Here is a 14,495-nt window from a genome sequence, read left to right as displayed (position 1 = left end):
TCTAGCGCATTCTATGTATACATCTGCGCCTAAAACCATACCGGCTTCAGTTGTGACATGCGCTGACTAGTCGGGACAATGAACTGCGTTCAAACTTCTGCAGTGGCTAGCAGCAGGTACTGAAAGAACATGGTTTTTCATAGAAGTTGGTTTTCAATGACGATGGCGTGTTTCATGGATCTGGACAGATGAATCGTCATAACGCGTTTGTTTGTGGCAAAGAAAACCCATACGAGATTGTGGAACACATTCGTGTTTCACCTGAAGTTAACGTCTTTTGTGCAGTGTCCTCTTCAAAAGTCTGAGTACCATTTTTCTTCGGGGAAGAAACTGTGACTAGTTTCGTGTTTCTGGACCCGATGCAGCAGTGTATTATGCCACAATTACAGCAAGACAGTCGACATTTCATTCTGCATCAAGAGGGTGTGCCATTCACACTTTCTTTGAGGCATTCGTGATGGATAACTGCCAAAGTGTTGGATTAGACGTGTTTCCCATTATGATGAGTCTTCCCTTCTTCAGTGGCCCTTACGCTCACTTGATTTCTTCTGATGGGATTACGTCAAAGATCATGTGTTCGCGCCTCCACTGCCCATTAATTTGGAAGAGTTGCAAGGAAGGGTATGGCTCTGATTTGACGATCGTACTGACGTTTGCCGCGTCACAAACGGTGCTCATACTGAGCACCTGTAAACTGAGTTAAAAGTTTTAGCTTTCGCGCACTCGTCTGCTACAAGTTTTAAGTTAGTTCAAGAGTAGCCCTGTATTATTGTGCTCTTCCGGTGCTGTTGGGATAACAGTGACCTACACGAGACTGCAGATTTTCTTGTAGAATTCCACTAACGAATTCTTCTCTGTTTATGACGTGAGTTATATACAGTCCAGTCGCATTAATGTGACCACTGTCTATGCCCGACGGAATCATTTCCGAAATGACCAAGACTGTAAACTGTTGGCACGCTGGCCGGCCGGGGTGGCCGAGCGGTTCTAGGCGATACAGACTGGAACCGGGCGACCGCTACGGTCGCAGGTTCGAATCCTGCCTCGGGCATGGATGTGTGTGATGTCCTTAGGTTAGTTAGGTTTAAGTAGTTCTAAGTTCTAGGGGACTGATGACCTCAGCAGTTAAGTCCCATAGAGCTGAGAGCCATTTGAACCATTTTTTTTTGGCACGCTGCTGTGTTTAAAGTAAACTGCGTGTGGAAAAATGGTGTTATCCAATAACGGCACCGAGGCCACTGTGGTGCGTCACTTGCTGTAGATGACAGGGGTAAACGACGGATGCAGATGTGTGTACAGGCGAATGGACGTGCGACGTACAAGCAACTGACCGCCCAGTGGAATGTTTCTGCGTATGGAACTCTACCGCAGGCACCTGGTTAATGCATCCACGCCGACTGTTGTTCATCGGCTACAAAGGCTGGTATTTGCACTTCAGTACTGCACGTGGACTTCCACTGAGTGGCGACAGGTGGCCTTTTCAGATGAATCACGTTTTATGGTCCATAACATAGACGGCTGTTGGGGTGTACCGCCTTGCAACAATCGTCGGAAGGTTCCAGGCCGGAGGAGGGGGACCTCTTGGTCGGGGGAATGGTTTTGTGGCATTTCCTGGGTGATTTCGTCATTCTTGAAGGCATCTATCCTTGAAGACCGTGTCCGTCCCTACACGACGTTTGTTTCTCCCTCGCCATGACGGCATCTGCCAGCAGGACAACGCAACGTGTCACACAGCTTGCAGATTACACGCGTATTTTGAAGAGCGCTAGACTGAGATTACTGAACTCCCCTGGCCACCAAATTCAACGAATGTAAAACCAAACGAGAATCTGTAGGACCACTTCGTTCAGGCTGTTCGTACCGGATCCTCAACCGAGAAGCGTTGCTAACTGGGCACGGCACTTGAGTGGACATGGGTCACATCGATGCCGGTACCATGCAGAACCTCAGTCACTCTCTTCCTGCACGCTAGGGCTGGGATTTTGACAGGTGGTCACAATGTGTCTGGACCGTGTAATAACATAGCGTATTACATCTAGGAAAAGGTAAGCTATTTTTCTGTTCGACACGTTATTAACTATGGTGAAGTCATCATTTAAAATTATTTCCCATCTCCTTCCCTGTTTTAGTGCTCACACCGTCGTCAGAATATAAATATTTTATAATTTCAATTATGTGGTAGTGAGTCGTGGACAGACAGAAAACCAGAAGAGAATCGGAGAGTTGGAGATATGGCGCTGCAGGACACTGTTGAAAGTTGTGTGGATTGGTAAGATACGGAGTGAAGAGCTTATCCGCAGAATGGGCGGAGGAATAAATATATGGTAAACACTGACAAGAAGAAGGGAAGGACGACAGGACATATGTTAAAACAGCATGTAATAATCCTCATCGTACCTGTAGGAGCTCTAGAGAATAAACACTGCAGAGGAAGACAGAACTGGAATACATGCAGTAACCAAAAATGGTTCAAATGGCTCTGAGCACTATGGGACTTAACATCTATGGTCATCAGTCCCCTAGAACTTAGAACTACTTAAACCTAACTAACCTAAGGACATCACACAACACCCAGTCATCACGAGGCAGAGAAAATCCCTGACCCCGCCGGGAATCGAACCCCGGAACCCGGGCGTGGGAAGCGAGAACGCTACCGCACGACCACGAGCTGCGGACAGTAAACAGCTGAGCACGTGCTATCCTGAGATAAAGGGGTTAGTGCAGAAGAAGAGTTCGTGGCGAGCCGCGTGAAACTAGTCAGAAGACTGATGACTCAAAAAAAAAATTAAATGAATAAGTAAATAAAAATTAAAATAATTTTTTTTTTCAACATACCTGAACTGGAAGAAAGCACGTCACACGATGAAAATACTTTGAACTGCTTTTTTTAATACCGGAAAAGTTATCTGAATTGTGCGTGCAGACAGAAAATCTACAACTTTTCGTGCATTGCTCAACCTCAGAACGAAATTTATTCAAGGCTGGAGTAAAACTGAAGACAAAAGGTACGAATGAGCGTGATGCCGACGTCCCGTTCTTGCAGGGAGAAGAGGAATTACTTTTATATAACTGCCGCACGTACGTACGGACAAATACATCAGTAACGTGCATTACTTATTCATGAACGGAAATGAAGTGTCTGCCAGTGTAACCGTTCATTCGGAAACACAGTTTTGTCATCGAAAAATGGTCATTTATTTCTTACTGGCTCATTTCGAGTTCTTTCTTCTCTTTTGCATCGAGGAGTCAATGAGCCTTGAAATCAGTTTCTGTGTTCCACTGGCATGGCTGACATGAAAAATGTGTTGAAATTACTCAGAGAGCGAATGTACCTCCATCGAAAAACAGACTTTCAAAGGGAAACATAGAAGTGTAGCCAATGATGCAAATCGTCGTCCTGAGGACATAGTAGATATCACATGTTGAGGATGAATATACCGCCCCTGTATTATAACTTGCCGAAATAAGAGTCTGCCATTTCGAGGATGATTCTTTGATCTATAGTTAAATTTTCTGAAGCTGCTTGTGAAGCCTGCCGATGCTCTAAGTGAGCAGTTGTCACATCTGTCATGAAAGGAAAAGGTGATAATATCTCGTATACACTGTCCATCCGTTTTCACTCGGCATCAGTCTCATCCAGACCACAACCCCTTAATTTCGAACTGAGCCCCAGTATGAGCAGTATGAGTAGCTGACAATCCCGTCCATCACCCGTATCATCATCATCATCATCATCATCATCATTTCATTAATAGCGGAGAAACCAAAAGAAATAACGGCAGAACAAAAGGAAAAAGTCATCACACTATAAAAATTGTAAAAGAACATTACAGAAAGCCCAATACAAAAGGAGGTCTGTCAGTCGCAGCAGAGAAGATATCTACTGCAGAGGATAGTCCGTCGTTGTCAGTCTCTAGCTTCATCTTCCACTTCTGTCGACTCCATTTGTTTAAGGATTGTTGATTTTTGATCCACCCATCGCGTTCTTGCATGTCCCATTGTGCGTTTAACGTCATGTTGAGACCAGAGGTCTCGGTATGGGAAGGATGTGTCAGCACAAAGACTGTAGTGAAACCCCTAAAGCCTCTAGCCCCCTAATATTTGGCAAACGTGTGATTTTAAAAACCACTGGTACAAGTCTTATTTCCTTCTTCGTTTCCATTCACCTTCCATGGAACAGTAGATGGGTCCATAGATATTTCGAGGTACCTTCCTGTCACCCATGTTTCACAACCATATAAAAGGGTTGACCGTACTAGTTTCATGTACAGTCGGATCTTCTTCTTCTGTGATATCAGTCGTGACATGAATAAATCGTTCAGACTAAAGACCCTCCGGCTAGAGTTTATTATCTGTTGATGCATTTCTTTCGTCGCTTCACTTTTTTTAGTAGTTTGGATCCCAGGTACCTGATTTCTTGAATTAGTTTAAAGGTACGTCCGTCAACAACAATGGAAGGAAACAGAGTTTGTCGGAGTGACAGAACGAAGTATTTGGATTTATCACGATTCACTACCAGCGTAAAACTGGAAGTATCAGCCCATATTTGCTCCAGGGCATCACCAAGAACAACGTCACCCATATTAGAAGAGGTCATTCGTTTCCTTCCTAACCTTCGAAACATCTGCTCCCTCCACCGTTCACACATAGTAAGCCTCGTTTTGTCGTTGCTAGATCCATCCTGCTATGACTGTAATAACGAGAGAGAATCCTGTCGTACTCTGTTATAGCGTTAGTACTGAACATCTTGGCCACATCACATCGTATAAGTATTTAGCAGGGACGCTAAGAAGCGGTAAGAAATGGGACAGTAAGGTAAAAGCTATATGAATATAATTGATTGACCTCGATGTGCAATGAATCCACAACCTTCAGCGCGGATGCACAATACGTTTGACATCCTGTGGGAATCTCAAAGCAGCGAATGTGGAGGACATGGAAGGGGAATGCGGACAGGTGGCGCTAGGTGCGAGTGCGGGTCGGTCGAGACGCGTGCCGGGATGGTCCGCGCAAGTGTGTCCGGGTGGTGCAGTGGTTAACGCAGTTGGCTAGTAATGGGAAATCCCGGGTTCGAATCCTGCTCTGCCATACATTTTCGCTCATCGTCGCTGATTCCAAATAAAGTCTCAATTCAGCTAACGCCAACACGCGGGTCGGTCGAGACGCGTGCCGGGATGGTCCGCGCAAGTGTGTCCGGGTGGTGCAGTGGTTAACGCAGTTGACTAGTAATGGGAAATCCCGGGTTCGAATCCTGCTCTGCCATACATTTTCGCTCATCGTCGCTGATTCCAAATAAAGTCTCAATTCAGCTAACGCCAATAGTTCCTTCCCTTTCCTATCCTTCTTTCCCCCACCACATTTAATTTACATAAAGTAAAAGGTATATTAGGGAAGGCGGAATGAAAGCAAACGTGTCGGAAGGGTTCCGGGAAAATACATTGCCTCTGTAAGGGTAATCGAGTTCAAGATGCTAGTGCAACCTAATTTAATGTATTACTTTAGCATTTGGACTACTTAACAACTTCGCCTGAGAAAAGTCATCGAACGCTGCTAGAATCGTAACGGTTCGGCATAGTCCATATGAAAGTGCAACAGATTTACAAGAGACCCTTAATCTGTAACTGGTACAGCTGGGTCCTAGCGATCTGACAGAAATTTATTTTTTCCAGAACTGCAATGAGTGCAGTAGCACTGCCTTGCACTCCAATGTACTCTCCCAGGGTTCAGTTGGCTACCAGCCCACAGCATTGTCACATGTGTCTTTGCTAGTTTTGCGTCTATAAAAGCACAACGGTCCTAAGGACCCAGTTGTAACTGGAGTGAAAGTTTTTTTCCTTAACAGCCTTTGCAATATTTTGGATTTATTGTACCAGATTTCATAAAAATGCGTGAGGAAGATATCACAGATACTCAGAACTAACCAGTGGACAGTGATATTTATGATATAAACAGAAGTGACAGCGATTGTGAAACTAGTGAACTTGAAACTGAAAGTGATGAAAGTGCTGATGACAGCAATGAAGGACAATCTACAGGTAATTATATCTATGGGAGGAATAGATTCAAATGGTCAACAACACCCAGCATACGTGGAAGAACCCCAAAAAGCAATATTATCTCTCCAATTCATCATCTCGGAATACGTGGCCCAGCTAGACAGGTAAACAAAAAGACCCCTCTAGCATTTTGGAAACTACTTTTCACTGATGACTGCAGAGATAATACTTCGAACCAATGAAAAAATTATATCATTGCCACCTGAGTCTAAAAGAAATTATTTTTCAAAAGTAACAGATAAAGTGGAAACAAAGGCCCTTATGCGTCGTTGTTATCTCTGGGGATCCTTCAAATCAAACAATGAAGATCTGGATGGCTTATATGTTACAAATTTCACAAGTAGACCAATTTTTAGAGCAACTATGCCCTTGACACGTCTGTTATTTTTATTGCATTGTCTTTGTTTTGATGATTCAACAACTTGTGATGCCAGAAAACCCAGAGATAAACTGTACCACATCTCTTGATTGTTCAATTCATTTGTAAAAGGTTGCCAAGAAAACTATTCAGTTGGAGAATATGTCATCGTGGACGAAATGCTTGTTGGATGCCGTGGCAGATTTGCATTTATGATGTACATTCCTTCCAGGCAAAGGAAATATGGAATAAAAATATTCATCCTGGCTGATGCCAAAATGCATTACTTTTTGAATGCCGAAATTTATAGTGAAAAATCAACTGTAATCACCCCACAGCATATGCTCATTCCAACAACAGTTGTCATGCCGTTGGTTGAACCAATTAGAGGAAGCAACAGAAAGGTGACTGGAGACATCTGGTTCCCAAGTGTGCAACTGGCTTATGAGTTGTCCAAATGCCATTTGACTCATACTGACATTATAAGAAAGAATAAGGCTAAGCTACCATCAAACTTTTCGACAGCAAAAGGCAGAAATGTGTCTTCCTCAATCAATGGATACTCTGGCTGTATAATGCTCCTTTCACACATCCAAAAAAAGAACAAGGTAATGAACATGATAGCAACAATGCATCATGGTGAATCTGAGGTGGAACATAAGCCTGAAATTATACACTACTACAATAGAACAAAAGGGGGTGTCGATGCTCTTCATGAAAAGGCTCATAATTATATAACTTCCAGAAGAACAAGGCGATGGCCTATTGCAGTCTTCTATACCATATTGGATATAGCTGGTGTAAATGCTTTGGTTTTACTCCATGGCAAAGAAGATAATAATGATGTGACTCATTGAGAATTCCTCATTCAGTTAGGAATAGAACTTGTAAGTGACCATATGAAAAGAAGACTAGATTCTCCATTTCTGGGAAAAGATGTCAGAAATTCGATTTGTGATATTTTAGGAATGAATCCTAACGAGGCACTAGGAATATCCCAAGCCCACAAAGAGGCCGCTGCTTCTGAATCTAAGAGAAAAAGGTGCTCACTGAGTCCACCTAAGAAAGATAGGAAAGTGTCACGAGAGTGTGCCAGATGTCGAGCACCATTGTGTTTGGAATTTTCCAGTGTTTTGTGCAAAGTCTTTCGGCGGTTTGGACGAGTAAAAATACTGAATTTAGCTGGTAAAAACAATAAATTATCCAAAACCTCAGATTTTTAAGCAATTGCTGCTATTTTCTACCATTTTCATAAATAATGTATGTCATTCGGCTGAAAATGTTACTATAAAATCTTCCCAGAAGCTATGTCTGCAGAAATCTTTATACTATATTTGAACTTTTCTTTTGGTATACAGCTTTGAGGAACAGTTCATTTTGATTGTAAATGTGTAATTTCAGTTATATAGGTTAATGTTTGTATCTCATGAGTAGGACTTGTCAAATGTATGTTTTTCACTTTTTGTGCTTAACTACTTCATTGTTGTTTCATATAGTTTCTGAAAGAAATAATGAAACTAGTTTTGTATTAGCATTAGTACTACCATATTAAATAGTTAATATTTAAATTTTATCAGATTTATTATTTTTTTCTAGAAACTGTTCAAAATTTATCTGGGCCCCGAGGACCCAGGTGTACCCTGTGTGTTAACATTTTTGGATCTACCAATTGGAGGTTAAAGGGGAATGTTTTGAAAAAAAGTTACGTTCGTTTCTCGGAACGCTACTGAGTAACCTGTATTAGACGAAGACTGTGCCACCTCTCTACTGCCTCATAATACATCTCGCGTAGGGATCATGAACGACAGGTAAGTTTCATTAAGGTGTGTCCAGACATAGACATTTTCTCCTTCCCTTCACATATGAATAAAATAATGGGTGGTCCTCGGGACATTCATATGGTTATTATGAGGTTTAAACTGTATTTAAGTAAATATAACTTGTAGACAACTGTTCAACAAACATTTCCATTACCGAAAAGTCAAACAAGTTTATTCATTAAAAAGGACATGGCACAAATGGCTACCATTATAGCGTGGGATTCAGATGGGTGGAGTTGGGGCTGCGTTTATGTAGACGTGGGCCTACACTGAACTAATTTATTTAATATAAAAAATTCATAGAAACAAAATCGACACCGTTAACAGTAAAACAATATAATTTTCTGTAGCCCGACAACATAAATAGTGCTGGAATGTTCCAACACAAGAAGGAAAAGGCTTTTGCTGACTCTTCATATAATGTCTGTTGTTTCATTACAGTATAAGGTTTTTTGCAGGCACCATGACATTAAGTAGGATCGAGCAAATAATTTGAAAGCTCGTACTGAAATATATTATAGTTCTGTTTGCACGTTTAGAAGAAAGCAAACTAATTACATGTGGCAATCATTTTCTAAACGTATTCATGAGAGCATCAATACATAGTTTTGTCACAGCTTTTATCTCTTACTTGATCTCTTTCATACGCATCTGTTAGGTGTGTCTGAAACAGCTGATTTCCTGTGTCAGTAAGATTTGTAGCAATATCTGAATGCGACTTAAATTTTTAGTCCACGTACTTTTTGTTAGATACATCATGGTCATGCTAAGGGTCTAAAACTAACAGCAATATGGAATGTGTTGCTGCTACTCTAAGTTGTTACCAATATAGAAGGCATGATGAAAATTGATTCTGTTAGTTACAAGTACTGTGTTATATGGAAATATAATTGCCAAAGTTAATATGACAACGACAGTATTTTAATTTGTCATCTTTGCTTGTATGAAAGTTATATGCATTCTTACCCCCTTTACACATTTCAAGTAACATATCAAACGTCATATTAGGAATAACATACCGCTAAATACATGTTTTCAATCGAACTCTGCTTGGAAAGAGTAGTTACATTAGCAATGACACTCTAACTGTTTCGCAATTTTGCTGTACGTCTGACATAAATAAAAGCTGTCGATACCGTAATGACGACTCATCGAAAAATAAGCTTTAGTACGATGTTGCATATCGCAAGCAATATCATATAAATAACTGTCAAAGAGAGAGGAGAAGCGGTCAGAGATTCAGGGCAGTCTCTTGCTTTTGGGGTGGGAAACTGACCCTAAAAGGCAGAAGGCAGAAGAATCAGCGAAGATCAACGGAATAAGGATGTAGAAGGCAAGGGAAGCCACTACATTAAAGCCACATAATTCTCTTCCACAGAACATGTGACCTGTCATACAAAAGCTCCATTAGCAAAAGCTCCATTAGCAAAAGATTCCGTAAGAGTCCCCCCTTCAGATCTCAGGGAGGGGACTTCCACGGGGAGGTGATCACGAGAAAAAGACTGAACTATCGAGAAAATCAGAAAACGCAAATGCTTCGGCATACCTAGATGTAGTGGGGGTCAGTGAGGTGAAACGGAAAGAAGGCAAAGAAAAAATGGTTCAAATGGCTTTGAGCACTATGGGACTTAACTGCTGTGGTCATCAGTCCCCTAGAACTTAGAACTACTTAAACCTAACTAACCTAAGGACATCACACACATCCATGCCCGAGGCAGGATTCGAACCTGCGACCGTAGCAGTCGCGCGGTTCTGGACTGAGCGCCTAGAACCGCGAGACCACCGCGGCCGGCAGAAGGCAAAGATTTATGGTCAGAAGACTATAGGGAAATATCAACAGAAGCAACAATGGTGTAAAGGATGTATGATTCGTTATGAATAGGAAAGTGTGGCAGAGAGCGCGATACCGTGATCAGTTCATTGCGAGGATTGGCAGCAAATCGACACCGACAACAATAGTTCAGTTGTACATGCCGACGTCGCAAGCAGAGAAATATATGAGGATACTGAACAGGTAATACAGTATTAGGGAAATGATAATGTTAAATCCTTGGGGGACTGGAATGCGGTTGTATGGGAAGAAGCAGAAGGAAGTGTTGTGGAAAAACGTGGGGTTGGTAGAGAGGAGAAAGACTAATTGAGTTCCTCAATAAATTTAAGTTATTAATAGCGAATACTCTGTTCAAGGAACACAAGAAGTAGAGATGTACTTGGAACAGGCTGGGAAATACGGGAAGATTCCAATTAGATTACATCATGGTCAGGGAGAGATTCCGAAACCATATACTGGATTGTAAGACCTACGTAGGAGCTGATGAAAGTTTAATAATGACAAAAGAATGGGCTGAAGTTTAAGAGATTAGTTAGGAAGAATCAATCCGCAAAATAGTGGGATACAAAAATACAAATGAATGAAGAGATGCGCTTGAAGATCGCTGAGGCTATGGATAATGCGTTAATGAATAGATCTGTAGGCAAATCAGTTGAAGAGGAACGGACATCTCTATAAAGGGCAATCACATAAGTTGGAAATAAAAACGTAAATGCAAGGAAGGTAGATGTGAAGAAACCATGAGTAACAGAAGAATTACTTCAGTTGACCGACGAAAGGAAGTACAAAAATGTTCAGGGAAAATCAGGAATACAGAAAAATAAGCCACATGGGAATGAAATAAGTGGGTAGTACAGGGAAGCTAAGGCAAAATGGCTGCGTGAAAAATGTGAAGAAATCAGAAAAGAAATTATTGTGAGAAGGACTCAAAATATAGAAAAGTCCAGACCCCTGTCGATGAAATTAGAGGCATAAGCGGTAACGTTAGGACATATGGGAAAACCACTGTCAAATGCAGAGGACAGAACAGGTAGATGGAAAGAGAGCATTGAAGGTCTCTAAGGCGTGATAAAAGAAGAAACCGGAGTCAGTAGGGAAGACATGAAGAATTTAATATTAGAATGAGAAATTGAAAGAACTTTGGACGACTTCAGATAAAATAAGGCAGAAGGGATGGATAACGCTCCATTGTAATTTCTAAAATCATTGAGGGGGGTGGCAACAAAACGACTACTCACGTTGGTGTGCAGGATGTATGAGATTAGCGATATACGTTAAGCTTTTCGTAAAATCGATAAGTGTGAGAATTACCGTACAATCAGCTTAGCAGCTTATGCTTACAAGAATAGTATACAGAAGAATGGGAAAAAAACGAATGTCTTTTGGATGACGATCAGTCTGGGGTTCGGAAAGGTAAAGACAACAGAGAGGCATTTCTCACGTAGCGACTGATAACGGAAGCAACTCTGAAGAAAAATAAGAAAGTCACAGGATTTGTCAACCTTGAAAAAGCGTTCGACAATGTAAAATAGTGCAAAATTCTCGAAATTCTGTGGAAAATAGGTGCAAGGTATAGGGAAATATGGGTAAAATATATTGATCAGCCAGAACATTACGACTACCGACCTGGTATCGATATAAACCCGTCTAGGTGATAGCAATGTCACTAGCGAGGAATGACTGCTCATTAGGCGCACACACGGTGCATGTAGTATCAGTGAGCGTGCTGTCCGTGTGTTGAATGGCTACGGGCGCAGCCTATCTGAGTTTGCGCGAGGACAGAATGTGATGGCTCAGAGGGTCGCCACGAGCATTTCGGTAATGGACTGACTTGAGTGTGTTCTAGGAGTGATGTAGTGAGTGTCTTCAACACGTGGCGAAACCCAGGAGAAACCGCGTTAAGGCGTCGTGGGGTTGGGCGGCCACCCCAACTACAGACGTCGCCCGCCGTAGGCTGAGCACACTGAGAAAACAGGACAGGTGCCGAACTGCGGCGGAACTAACATCAGGCTTTAATGCTGGGCAGAGTAGAAGTGTGTCTGAACACAGTGCACCGAACACTCCGTATGATGATTCTCCAAAACCGACGACCCATGCATGTTCCAATGTTAACATGACGACATCGTCAACTACTACTGAAATGGACGTGACCACCGGAACTGGACGCTGGCGCAGTGGCAGAGCGTTGCAAGGTCTGATGAATCCCGATATCTTCTTTATCATGCCGATAGGAGGGCGCGAATCCGTCATTTTCATGGAACAGCTCCTTGAATCCTGTCCTGCGGGAAGGAGACAAGCCGGCGGCGACGCCATTATACTCTGGGGAATCTTCACGTGGGCATCCACGGGTCCAATGGAGCTCGTGCAAAGCAGCTTGACAGCCAGTGAGTGTCATACAGTGGTTGGCCTTCATGACAATGATCTTTCCCGATGGCAGTGACATTTTTCAACAAGATAATGAACCATGTCACAAGGCCAGGAGTGTGATGGAGTGGCTCGAGGAAGACAGTGGCGATTTCCAGTTGATGTGCTCGCCCCCCAACTCGCCAGATCTGAACCCGATCGAACACATGTGGGATGTGATTGAACGTGTCGTCAGAGCTCATCGCCTCCCTCCCCGGAATTTACGGGAATTAGGTGACTTGTGTGTGCAGATGCGTTGTCAACTTCCTCCAGCGACCTACCAAAGGCTCATTACTTCCATGGAATGACTCATCACCTCTGTTATCCGTGACAAACATCGGCATGTCGGCTATTAGGTAGGTGGTCATGATGTTCTGACTGACCAGTGTACAATGCTTACAGAGCCAAAAAGGAACAATGAGACTGAAAACCGAGAACAAAATTTTTAGACTAAAATGGGCATAAGATTCTTTCGCCCCTAGTGTTATACATCGAAGACGAGTGGGATTAAAATTCAAAATGAGAGGAAATCAGTTATCAGATTCACTGATGACAATGCTATCATCAGGAAAAGTGAAGAAGAATTATAGGATCAGTTGAATGGAATGAACGGTCTACTGAGTACAAAATATGGATTGAGAGTAAATCTAAAAAAGACGTAAGTGGTGAGAAGGAGTAGAAATGATTACAGCGACAAACTTAACAGCGGAATTCGCGATCACGAAGTAGATGAAGTTAGGGAATTTTGCTCTCTAGGTAGCAGAATTATCTATAACATATGGAGCAAGGAGGACAAAGTAGCAGACTAGCACTGGCAAGAACGGTATTCCGGGCCAAGAGAAGCCTGCTAGTGTAAAACGTTGTGTTACTGTTAGGAAGAAATTTCTGAGAATGTACATTTGCAGCGCAGCAATGAATGATGGTGGAACATGAACTGCAGGAAAATCGGAAAAGAAGAGCATCAAAGCAGAAGGTATGATAAACACTGAGAAGAAGAAGGGACAGGATAACAGGACGTGTGTTAAGACATCAGGATGCAACTTCCGTGGCACTATAGGGAGGTGTAGAAGGTAAAAACTGTGGGGGAAGATACAGGCTGGAATACATCCAGCAAGTAGTTGCATTAAATCAGGCAGGAGATTGATCACTCAAAAAAAAAAAAACTGAAAATGGGAACGCATCATTATTGTATAATATGAAATATCCAATGTCAGTCAAGTTTTCGGAGACCTGTTTTGTTTTTGTTTTATTTCAGACCATGTTCCTGAATGAGAAGATTAATAACTAAATTCGTTTTCCCACATTCGGAAGTACCAGATATTATACAACCAATGGTATCTGGATATAGATCGCTATGGCTGAATCTTTGTGGCTGTTGTACATCTTTGTATTTAGTAAAAATACTGATTTATAGTAGAAGTTCATGTTTGTTGAATTACTTACACAAGCACACTAATGAGTTTTCAGATCATATATTCACTAGTATAAGAGGATGCTACAGATTGCCAAACAACAGTCATTAGTTAGAACTTGAACAGTGAAGAACCACAGTAACAAACCAAATAAGCCATGTAACTACTGAGCTACCCATCGAGATCCATTTGCCTAACTATTCATATTGTTGTCCAGGTACTAAGTTAGTAGAACGACTAAAGAGAGGTGATGTTGATGTCATTATGTGAAATGTGAAAAGAGCATGATATGCTTTTCATCTTGGCCAAGAGAATTTAGGAAAGAATGAAAGTAAAAGACGCCAAACTTAGTGAAAAATTATCTGCCTGAGTAGTGGCTGGTGCAATGAGAGTTTAAGTTAAAATGGGAATGTGTATGATGAAGAAGAAGACTTCTGGGAGTGTACTGCATAATCTACTTCTCAACAAAGACAACGCAATTCCCATTCCAAAAAGAGTAGGACTCTGAATTACAAAATAGCTAACCAGGAAACAATCCCAGTTGCAGGTTGCCTATATAACGACTTCCAGCTGAAAAAAAAACCTTGATTTTTTAGTATTTCATAGAGCTATTGG

This window comes from Schistocerca americana, chromosome 6 (genome assembly GCF_021461395.2).
Source record: "Schistocerca americana isolate TAMUIC-IGC-003095 chromosome 6, iqSchAmer2.1, whole genome shotgun sequence".
Classification (NCBI taxonomy): domain Eukaryota; kingdom Metazoa; phylum Arthropoda; class Insecta; order Orthoptera; family Acrididae; genus Schistocerca; species Schistocerca americana.
The sequence above is the reverse complement of the archived record's forward strand: the minus strand, read 5'-3'. Positions refer to the sequence as shown.